The sequence below is a fragment of the Schistocerca serialis genome, chromosome 4 (genome assembly GCF_023864345.2).
Source record: "Schistocerca serialis cubense isolate TAMUIC-IGC-003099 chromosome 4, iqSchSeri2.2, whole genome shotgun sequence".
Classification (NCBI taxonomy): Eukaryota; Metazoa; Arthropoda; class Insecta; order Orthoptera; family Acrididae; genus Schistocerca; species Schistocerca serialis.
In genome coordinates this window covers 234,857,147-234,869,149 of record NC_064641.1, presented here as the reverse complement: position 1 = coordinate 234,869,149, position 12,003 = coordinate 234,857,147, and the positions used below count along the sequence as shown (strand labels likewise).

General features: G+C 40.3%; 1 protein-coding gene across 1 annotated transcript in view; it reads left to right on the top strand.

Moving 5' to 3' along the window:
* The window catches only part of LOC126473665 (fatty acyl-CoA reductase wat-like), a 242,926-nt gene that overhangs the window by 163,153 nt on the left and 67,770 nt on the right, over positions 1 to 12,003 (top strand). The gene's annotated exons all lie outside the window — the stretch shown is intronic.

Below are 12,003 nucleotides of genomic sequence, written 5' to 3'. Positions count from 1 at the left end.
CTTCTTCCGAAACACAACATCATAGAGTAAATAATATTAAGATAAGAATGCAAGTCAGGATTATACTACAAACATAGAACCGAATGCCTGTTCATGTGAATGTATGTATATTCCTCTATTGCTGTTCGTAAAACGAACCCCATATAATGTAAACAATCTGTAGAATTTGAGGCTTGTTTTTACTTTGTGTTTCTACGACAAGGTAGAAGTTTTCTTTGAAGGACTGCATTGAGACTTAACAATTTTGCAACACGAAGAGTGTTTAAAAAGTAAGCAGAAATTAATAATTTTGCGTGTTGTATTAGTCCGATCTGCACTACTGTTTTGTCTCTGTTTTCGTAAACATGCCTCAAAAGTATGTGTTCAATGTTATGCATATTGGGTATTTACTCTGTTGTCAGCTGTCAGAAAGGCTATATGTGTTTTGGTAGCATCAACGGTTGTTTGTTTTGTATAAAAATAAATTAGAGAATCTGTATTAAATTTTGTTATAAGAATGGAATAAAGGGTATGAAATTTTTAGAAATGGTAAATTTTGCTTCTGGTGAGCCTGTTATGAGTAAACCAAGGGCAGACAAGTGGTATAAACATTTCAAAGCAGGTCTTAAAGGACAGCGGTTTTACAAGCATGGATGAGATTAAAAATGCACAGTTAAACAGACCTACAAACTATCCCGAACAAACAGTTCCTAAAGTCTTCCGGGGATTGGAAAAAGCACTGGCATAAGTGTATAGTATGTAATGGGGAATATTTTGAAGAGGATAAAAAAAATGGCTCTGAGCTCTATGGGACTTTACATCTATGGTCATCAGTCCCCTAGAACTTAGAACTACTTAAACCTAACTAACCGAAGGACATCACAACACCCAGTCATCACGAGGCAGAGAAAATACCTGACCCCGCCGGGAATCGAACCCGGGAACCCGGGCACGGGAAGCGAGAATGCTACCGCACGACCACGTGTTGCGGACAGAAGAGGATAGCATTGCTGGAGATTAACAAATAAAGTTCTTACCAAAACACAAAAATTAATATGTGAACGCACCTCGTATGTCAAGCTTTTTGCTTAGAAGTCAAGAATCGGTGTAAATGTTTCGAAGGAAATTTCAACAGTGTTTAGAATAGCTATTGCGCACATGCTTTAAGCAATATGTCTTAGAATCAGGTCAACAGTAACCGAGATAGAGGTTTAGTGTTCCATAAGCATCAAAGGTTTTACGTGATTTTGAAACTGTCTGTAACGATGGGTTTTCTCTCAAAATTATCAGTTCTCCTTCGTGACGATTCCAGTAAACCATGCGGCTTATTTTTTCATTCATTACTTATGCGTCCTATTAGATGAGGCTGACGTTTGCATAAATTTTATCACTTTGACTGGGACTGCTAATATTAGCCACCGGTTCTTTTTGGGTCGCCTCCTTAATACACGCTGTAATAACATTAGAGATGATCAAACGCTCGTTACTCCACAAATACCTCCTCTTCTTCGTATTCTGCATATTTTCTTGCAATGCTAGACGATTATCCATCACTTCCGGATATCGAAGTACATCAGTATGTATACAAAGTTAACTGACTGACACTGGCAACTAAGATCCCACGAACAGAAAAGGTCTATATCACTGCACGCCGATCTACACCGCTAGACAGATAACAGGCAACAGATTTCGGGTGCCCCTGTAGGCCGGTGGCAGCGTTCTTCCGGGAGAGGCCACTTCCCCCACCAAAAGCGCTGCTCGCTCTTGAGTTTACTGACAGACTATATCGGATTCATCAAAGTATCAATACTTATCTTTGATAAGAAGGATATAGAGTAGAACCTCGATTAACCGTCACCTCTGGGGTAACGAGGAAGAGAGAGATGGTGACAGTGAGAAGAGACAACAGCAGTGGGAAGGAATGAATGAGATAGCAGCAGTAAGAGAGAGCAAGAGACGGTGACAGAGAGAGTGGACAGTAGTAGGACAGAACAAATGGGACAGTGACAGTTGGAGAGACACAAAGAGATATCGAAAGATGGGCTGAATGAGTGAGTGAGCGTGGGTATGTGGGAGTAGATGGGTATGAGCGACTTACAGCGATAGTTTAGTGGGTGTGAGGATGTTACAGTTAGGGTAGGTTGGGTGAGTGAGAGGTGAGTTGCACGTTAAAATGAATATGATTATGTTTGCATGCCAAACTTTTTGGGAAAATTTTTAAAGGTGCCAAGGAAGGCAGTTTGTACCCCATTTTACAGTCAGTCTTTTAAACAGGATTGTATTCGCCTTTTTTGTGCTCCGACAGGGGCATTTTTCCGTTGCTTCAGTATATATTTCATAAATTAGGTGGCTTTTGCCTGTTAGAATAAAATGTTAGAAAATGTTACCTCTTCAAGGGTATTTTCTTTCTTGACAAGTCTGGTATGAAAAGCGGCAGGGCCGCGCGGGATTAGCCGCGCGGTCTAGGGCGCTGCAGTCATCGACTGTGCGGCTGGTCCCGGCGGAGGTTCGAGTCCTCCCTCGGACATGGGTGTGTGTGTTTGTCCTTAGGATAATTTAGGTTAAGTAGTGTGTAAGCTTAGGGACTGATGACCTTAGCAGTTAAGTCCCATAAATTTTCACACACATTTGAACATTTTTGAAAAGCGGTAGGAAATCTATCTTATTGAAACGCTTTGCAGCGTTACATGTGGAAGTGTGCAAATTTTGCAGTCGTTTCCCACTGCGGCTCTCTTTCATTTATTTTGCTACTAGGATGGCTCCCTGAGACAATATTATTTACCTCTTCCTTACGCCTTTCTTCTCCCTATGGCAGTCTGAATTGGTGTGCATCTTATTCCCTCAGACTACTGAATCCTTTTCAAGAAGAGTTAACTCTGTTGTCTCTGTAAACGTCGTTGTTGAAGGAGCGTTATGCCTTAGATCCATTCGAAATAGTGTTCAAGCTCAGAATTGAGAAATATGGGAACAATCTGATGTAGACTTTACCGATTGTTTCAAGCACACTTTTAATCAAATTCATCATCTTACCAGTTCACTGATTGGTTTTCGCGCTTCTTGACCTTTCCCCTTCATAATTAAATCCTCAACAGCGGGACACATACAAACATACTCTCGTAAAATATCTGATGGATGCTTCTTTGAATTCACCCCACACTGTCCTCTGCATCTTGCAGAAAGATGGGTTGACTATAAGTGTCTTTACCGATACATCTTTCTGTCATATACAGTGCATCGTATGTGTTTCCAGGCACCTTGAAATTCCCTGACTTTAACTTTCATGAAGTCTTACGAAAAGTTGGGGGTGATGCAGCTATTTAAACTAATCGTAATGAACCTTATTAATTTTACTATGTAGGAAAATCATTGAAAGTTTGGGTTGTGCGCAGCCACATGATGCCACATGGGCAAGTCATAAACCATAGCTGATGCATAAATCAACAATGATGTATTACAAAAATAAAAAGGAAAGGTTTCCAAAGGACCTAGCGCAAATTATGCAAACATCAGTATTACATAGTAAAAGAGCTGAATTTTGCCAAAATCTTACCTCTAATTATGTGCTCAGTCAGCACAACAAGCTATGAAAGTAAATCGAATATAATCTTGTTGAACGTTAACTCTTTCAATTTTAAGGAATATTGTAGACCCAAACGCCATAGGAATAATAGACAGCTCCAGTGCAACACTTGAGTGTTCTTTCATTCTTTGGGGCCCGTAGTGCAAAATATGTCTTCTAATGACATGTTTATTATGAATAGCAGCCAGCTTCACTGCTCTTTAAATGTTTTTTTGTTTTATAAATCATTTAGGATGAGTCCATTTCGGCATATTTCCATGATCAGGTACTCAGAAAGTACATAAGTAAGTGATGGTCTTAATGTAATGGTCGGTAACAATGATCAGAAAAGTTGTGAAAGATTCGTTTGGTGTCTTTTCCTTACTTGTAATATCGTTACAGCCATTTCCCGTCCTTTGGTAGAATTATTAGTTTTCCCTTAGATATATGCTGGAGATTTATATCTGACCTTACCCCTAATTATATGTTCAATCATCACGACACTATCAAAGCACACGCAAGCTATTTTGCTCTTGACAGTTTGAATTACATTTTTACATAGTTACCATTACAAATAAGTGATGTGCGGAAATTCGGTTTTTTTGTATTATTTTATGCGTTTGGTTCTAACTATGTTTTGCCTGGAATTTGTTTTAGTTTTAGTTGAGATTTTTATTTTACATTTTTATTTTTTCATATTAACTTTGTTACTGCCTATGACTTTTGATGTTTCTTGCTGTTATGTTTTTGTTCTATACTCTTCATGTTGTTATCGCTGTTGCTACAGATATGTGTTATTTAGTGTGTCTGATTTGTAACTTTAGTCATTTTTCATGCTTTATAATGTGAACAAAGTTTTCTATGTACTTTTGTGCGTTAGGTCGGTTTGTTCATTCAGTAAATTTGTGGGGTTGCTGTATGCATGTGAATATACATCTCCACTTCCTCAAGGATTTTCGTAAATGTTACCTTTTGCGTAATGTGGAGGATTCGTAGTGCTTCGTTCACGGGCTTTACGTGGTGTTTTTCTGTTTTTAGATGTTGAGAAAATGTGGAGGGGCGTTGGATCGTCGCTAACATAGGAAAGTCTCAGAAATAAGAAGAAAGCAGAATCAACATGAGCGAGTGCCACATGATCTAGAGAACCGCGCGCATATACAGGGTGATTTTGCTAAGTGGGTACAAACAGCAGGAAACGATCCTTAGGGTAAAGCCCGTCTCACATAGAGCACGGTTCGCTACGATCTTACCGGCCGGCTAATGGGTCGGCGCAGCCGTCTGCTAGCCAGCTGCCGCCATGTTTCCTGTGACAGGTCTGATGCTACTTTTCTTGTAGGGCCTAGCTGGGTTCCCTTCGTTACGCTTGCGATGGCCTATTAGGAGTCCTGTTTGGGGACAGCCTACAGGAACTCTGAGACAACGCCAGTTAACCTTCGAGACTGAATAGAACGTCACGCACCCGCCTGCCGACCTGCGATCTTTCTCAGACGATCATAAAGAGACTGATTGGTAAAAAAACATGACTCTCACGCGTCTCTTAGTTCTATTCACCAGCTTTATGAGGAGCTGCGTATCATTTCGTTGATGGTCATATTTGCTGTGATATTTTAGAATTAAGTAAAATACTGTAAAATAGGGGTCGCTATGAATTTGCATTTGGTGCATGTTAGGTCATATGTTGCTGCGTATGAAACGTAACTAAAATATTGAATTTTTCTTTAAACTGTGAAGGACTGCTATCAACAATCAATGAGAAAATGAATAGTGTGTAAAGCACTTCGTCCCGAGCTCGTGCGCCAACAAAAAAGCCATAATGGAATATTCTCAAAATTCCTCATATCTCGTAAATGGTCTTAGATATGGAAACAAGATTTTGGCAAATGACAATATGCAAAGAAGGGAATATTCATCTTGTGATTAATATGCGAAACTTTCATATATACCGCGATATTCAAGCGACTACAGATTTTTTTCAACCAAATGATGTAATATTTAAGCGGCATTGATAGCTGGTGAAACGAGACTTTCTGTGCCTTTAGAACAGTACATGTGAAGAAATTAAAGTTTATTTTGATACAGAGGAAGGGCATTTTCATAAACCGTTGACACATCTTTGCATCAGTTGCTGTTTTATGATTCTGTCCCAATTTTAACTGCGTTAGGATGTTAATGAGATCAACATTTATAAACTCAGGTGCATTTTCGCGAAATAAAGCGATTAATATGTCCACAAACAGTCTTATGAATTACTCAAAACTCGTCACTGATAACGCTTCTCTGAAGGAAAATAAAGGTGATGATGAGTCTGGCGAAAATAAATCGCTACTTTTTGTTGAAATTTCTGCGAAATTCTATACCCCAGTGCATTTTTAATAACGAATTACATGGATCAAAACTGGGCGAAGGTTTTTTTTTCTATATCTCAGTAATCTGAGAAACACGAAAACAATTAACAGCACATAGCATGTCATCTTTTCTTTTCTATCCCTGTATAGAATAAGGGATTGTACTTTTTTTTTGCAACAAACAACTCTTACTGTCTAAAAGGTACTGTTAACCTGTTTACACCTTGACAGGTAATTGACTGTATTTTGCATATTTAATTTTTCATATTTCTCATATCATCGAGATATAGAAATGTAATTCTTTGATGAGTGTGAGTCCACATCATTACTAAACACACCGTGGCATAGGATTCCCTTAGAATTTCAACAGAAGTATCGATTTATTTTCGCCGGACTTCTTATTCCCTCTAATTTCCTTCAGAGAGACGTTTTCAGTGGTGAGTTTTGAGAAATACGTTAATTTCGCTTGTTGCCACGGTCAAATCTGCTTCTTTCGCGTAAACACAGCCGAGTTTGTGAATATTCCCGTCATTAAAATTCTAATGCAGTTGAAATTCCGATATAATCATAAAACAGCACCTGATGGAACGACAAGTCAATAGTTTATGGGAATGCCCATTCTCAATATAAAAATAAAATGAAATTTCCTTACCTATGTTGTTGCGAATTCACAAAAATTCTCGTTTCATCAGCTATCGATGGCGCTTAAATATTAGATTATTTCATTGAAAAAATCTGTAGTCGCCTGAATATAGCGGTAAATATGGAAGTTTCGCATACTAATTACATGGCAGAATGCTTTCCTCCTTGTGTACCACCATTTTGTCAAACTCTTGTTTCAGTATCTCAAGACATTTACGAGATCTGAGGAATTTTTGAATATTTCATTCTTACTTTTTCGCTGGCGCGCGAGTTCGGAGCAACATGATTTCCATACTATCTGTTTTCTCGAGTTTGGTAATAGATATCAATATCCTTAAAAATTTAAAGAAAAATGAAATATGTTAGCTACATTTCATATGCAGCTATGTCTGAGCTGACGGGCGCAAAACGCAAACTCACAGTGACTTCTACTTTTCACTGCCAACCTTCCGAAATTCTTGCAGTAATTTACTTAATCCTAGAACATCACAATAAATACGATCCTTAACGAAATGGCAGGCAGTTCGTTATGAAGTTGACGAAGGAAGCTATAAGATGTACGAGAATCAAAATTTTTTTACTGAATAATTTCTTTACACTCGTTTGACAAAGATCGCAGCTCAGATGGCTCACGCCCTGTGGTTTACGGAGTCAAGCCAGCCAGCTAGCTTCCGCGCCCAATAATTTATCGTGTGAGGAGTTTAGCGTGCGAGGTAGCTGTCACCCCACTTGCTAGCCAGTAGCCATGCGTGCCACCTACCAAACTTGTGGAGATTCTTACTCCGTGTGTGGTGGGCTTATGGAGTAAAATAATATCATTCGAAGATACGACCAGAAATGCGTTCCAAGGGAGATGCTTCCACTTGAAGGTGGAGATAAAAGATCGTTGAGAGTGCGAGTTTCAACGATTGAAAGCACATATGAGAACATAAGTCAGTTGAGAATGTTCTTTCTGTACTAGTGTCTTACAATTAGCTTCACGCTTAAGAGAGGATTAAGACGAGCTCCACGATGTAGTAACCACATTACCCTTTCTATCATCAGAAGGTACGTTCTCCAGCAAGAGAGGCATGCTTTCTCACAGGAAGTGCAGATATAAGTGCAGATATGTCTCACCTGCGGGGTGTTGTGGAAGGACGATTGATCCTATGACGTGGACGTTAGTAATCACCGCGTACACATTGAAGGTGAACCAGTACTGATAGTTCGCTGCCATCGTAGCTTGGGTATTCTCCATAGTTCATACGTAGGTTGTGAAGTTTGACCATATCGCTTTTCGGAAAGGCGGCCAGATTTGTGAATAGGATAGAAATCCCAGCTCCGTGGTGACGTGTGTGACGAACCAGCGACATATCCATTGCCGTGGGTGCAAGTCTGAAGATAATGACTCCACATGTTCTAACTGATACAATATTGGCAGTTGTCATGGAGAATGTTCTTTACGGTCTTCTGGCTTACCCCATCCCGGGGCCTACTTTCTTGTTGCTGTTAGTGGGTTACTGTTTTATCTCCACCTTCAAGAGGTGTACGTGTATGGTCAATGAATTTTTTTTTGCTCCTTATCCTCTCAGAGCTCGTTAGCTCCAGATATGCGTAAAGGAGAATACTCTTAGCTGATCCGTACCGCAGTGATGTATATTCACGCGTACTACATATAATTCCAAGCCATATCATGAAGCAACGGATTACAGGTATAACAAAATGCTATGGTAAACGGACTTTCCTGTTTTTAGGAGTCATAGTCAAGCATAAATGTATAAATGATAGACGTAATTTGTATGTACTTTTACTTCCTTTTCGACACTGTTACAAATTCGGCTCTATAGCCATTTTAAGTAATTCGTTATTATCCTATGATAAATAGTCACATTTCATCTATAGAACATGTCAGAATTTTGCATATGATGTTCTTCACATGTGATACGGCATGCGATTTGACTAATTACTGTAGAATAATAATGAATCACTTGAAAATAGGTATAGAGTCGAAATTACAGAAGGGTTCAGAATGAAATAAAAGAGCAGTCAAGTGGCGAAAGTGTTATCATTTAGATAGTAACAAAATCAGTTGCGTCTCGTTAATGTCTAGATTGTATTGGTTACGGTAGTGAATGTGATAAGAATGTGAGCATCTCACGGTGTTGGCGAAGGCAATTAGATTTCATTTTTCTCCCATCTTTTATGAGGTGTCAGTTGTGTATGCGGGGGATGATTCTGTTGAGTGGTTGTGCATGTAGTGTGGTGTTACATCTTGATGGTTATTCAGTGGAAGTGAGATGGTTAAAACCAGTGCCCCCACAGACTCCACTCCCCTGTAATAGCACCAAGCAGACTGTCGAGCTCAACGCTCGCAAGTGACGCGTTGGAACGCCACTGACACAATGCACCTACTCGTGTCACACTATGTCCCGATAAGCTTCGTCCTTAACCCACTAAATTGGAAAAGATCACGACGATTGGGAATTGCGTGGCGTCATCATCTCTAGTCAACATTCTAACGATATCCCGATAACATAAAATTTTACATCTCCAGAACTTGAATGGGTTGTCACTGAATGAATGCTATAGTAGCAAACTATGTTCACGACCTGAAGTACAGAAGTGATTTCTCTCACCACAGGTAGCTCACGCACTTCCAGAAGGTAAGCGTAAGAAATGAGAACATATTTCCTGAAAAGTATCTAGGAATCATTGCAGAGCTATGTAAAATTAAATTACCGAACATGTAACGATATCCAGAACGGGTAATTATAGAATTTTTGAAACTAAAGATAACTACAATTTAAAAAAAAGACTAATGAAACCGAGAAAGACATCTCCCAGCAACGAAACTGTCAGCATTGGATCTTATTAGCTCTGTCACATATGATTATCAATGACATGACATGCACTCTGTGAGGTGATTAAACTGCTCTGTTGGCTGTCGATTCTGTTCTTGACAATGAGATGTGTACGTGGCTGACAGACGACATTTTATTAAACCAATGCATTCCAGCCACACTCATTGGAATTCATATTGTTGAGTAGTGCATCCAGTAGTGACCTTCACATACTAGAGGAGTTCGATGTGGTCAGGCACAACAAAGTAAAAGCCTACATAAACCGCATAAGTTTGAAATGTGGTTGTAGTATTTCGTCTCGGTACCTCTGGGCATTCACAATATTCCTCCGACACGAATGAAAATTTGAAACTTCTTACATCCGTCCAACATGAACATTGACTAGGAATTCACCATCAAACTGTTCCTTATTTGCAACGTTATTGTCATTGTGCCTGCTCCCACTTACCACTCAGACTAATGTGCTTCGAGTATCACTATACATTCTGTCTTGAGGCATAGTGCAATCTCGGGTCTGCTGACTCGAAAATAAACGTCTTCTTCTATGCTACGCTGTGAGCGGGTCGTCTGACATACAGACCATCAGCTCTGTGCACGCGATGCACAGCATGTCAAGGAACAGCAACTTCTGGAATCTTCAGTCAGTGGTCGTGCTGGTATGGTCTGTTTTCGTCGAGCAGTTAAGCACAGATATCCGTCCTACGTAAAATAATTACTGTTTCTCGGTATTGTAATAAAATGAAGCACGTCCAGAAACTCAATTACTTAAAAGTCGAAAAGGCAATATATTTATGAAAAATTTAAAAGAAGTTGGGTGTACATCAAAAACTATTTTTCGACGTAGTCGCCTTCGTTCTCAGTGCACTCCATCAGTCGAGGGATGCGCATTTCGATACCTTAGTCAAAACCTTAGTCAAAAAAGTCTCCCGGCGCCCGTTTGGCACATTGTTTTACGGCGCTCTGGACCTCGTCGCCGGTAAAAAGCCTTTTTCCACTCGTTAACAACTTTAGAGAAGTGAAAAGACTAAACTCTGAATGCGCCATACAAGGGAACTGAGCTGGGTGGTTCCTACCGAATGAATCCAAGAGCTCGTCTGTGGCGTTGGCTTTGTGTGGGAGTACATTGTCATACAGTAAGCACCCTTCCTTCGTTGACGTTTTCCTTCTTTTGTTCTGTAGTTTTTTTTATGTGTTCATAGTACTGTGCAGCATGGCGTTTGATACAGTTCCCCACAGTCGTTTAATGAACAAAGTAAGAGCATATGGACTAACAGACCAATTGTGTAATTGGATTGAAGAGTTCCTAGATATCAGAACGCAGAATGTCATTCTCAATGGAGAGAAGTCTTCCGCAGTAAGAGTGATTTTAGGTGTGCTACAGGGGAATGTCGTAAGACCGTTGCTATTCACAATACGTATTAATGACCTTGTGGATAACATCGGAAGTTCACTGAGGCTTTTTGTGGATGATGCTATGGTATATCGAGAGGTTGTAACAGTGGAAAATTGTACTGAAATGCAGGAGGATCTTCAACGAATTGACGTATGGTGGAGGGAATGGCAATTGAATCTCAATGTAGACAAGTGTAATGTGCAGCGAATACATAGAAAGAAAGATCCTTTATCATTTAGCTACATATAGCAGGTCAGCAACTGGAAGCAGTTAATGCCATAAATTATCTGGGATTAGGCATTAGGAGTGATTTAAAATGGAATGACCATATAGAATTAAACATCGGTAAAGCAGATGCCAGACTGAGATTCATTGGAAGAATCCTAAGGAAATGCAATCCGAAAACAAGGGAAGAAGGTTACGGTACACACGTTCGCCCACTGCTTGAATACTGGTCACCTGTGTGGGATCCGTACCAGTTAGGGTTGATACAAGAGATAGAGAAGATCCAACGGAGAGCAGCGCGGTTCGTTACAGGATCATTTAGTAATCGTGAAAGCGTTACGGAGATGATAGATAAACTCCAGTGGTAGACTCTACAGGAGAGACGCTCAGTTGCTCGGTACGGGCTTTTGTTAAAGTTTCGAGAACAGACCTTCACCGAGGAGTCAAGCAGTATATTGCTCCCTCCTACATATATCTCGCGAAGAGACCATGAGGATAAAATCAGAGAGATAAAAGCCCACAGAGAGGCATAGCGACAATCTTTCTTTCTGTGGTGTCACCGCCAGACACCACACTTGCTAGGTGGTAGCCTTTAAATCGGCCGCGGTCCGTTAGTATACGTCGGACCCGCGTGTCGCCACTGTCAGTGATTACAGACCGGGCGCCGCCACACGGCAGGTCTAGAGAGACTTCCTAGCACTCGCCCCAGTTGTACAACCGACTTTGCTAGCGATGGTTCACTGAGAAAATACGCTCTCATTTGCCGAGACGATAGTTAGCATAGCCTTCTGCTACGTCATTTGCTACGACCTAGCAAGGCGCCATTACCAGTTACTATAGATGATGTGAAACATGTACCGTCAAGAGCGACGTTCACCATTTATGGATTAAAGTTAAGTATTCCACCAGCTACGTCAGTTTTTTCTCCAGTCTAATTTCCTTGTCCTGTTCCAGACCTCACGCCAGCGTGCGTGAGCTAAAACGCGTGCCTTTCGGCTTCCTCTCATACCGGTGTTGGCT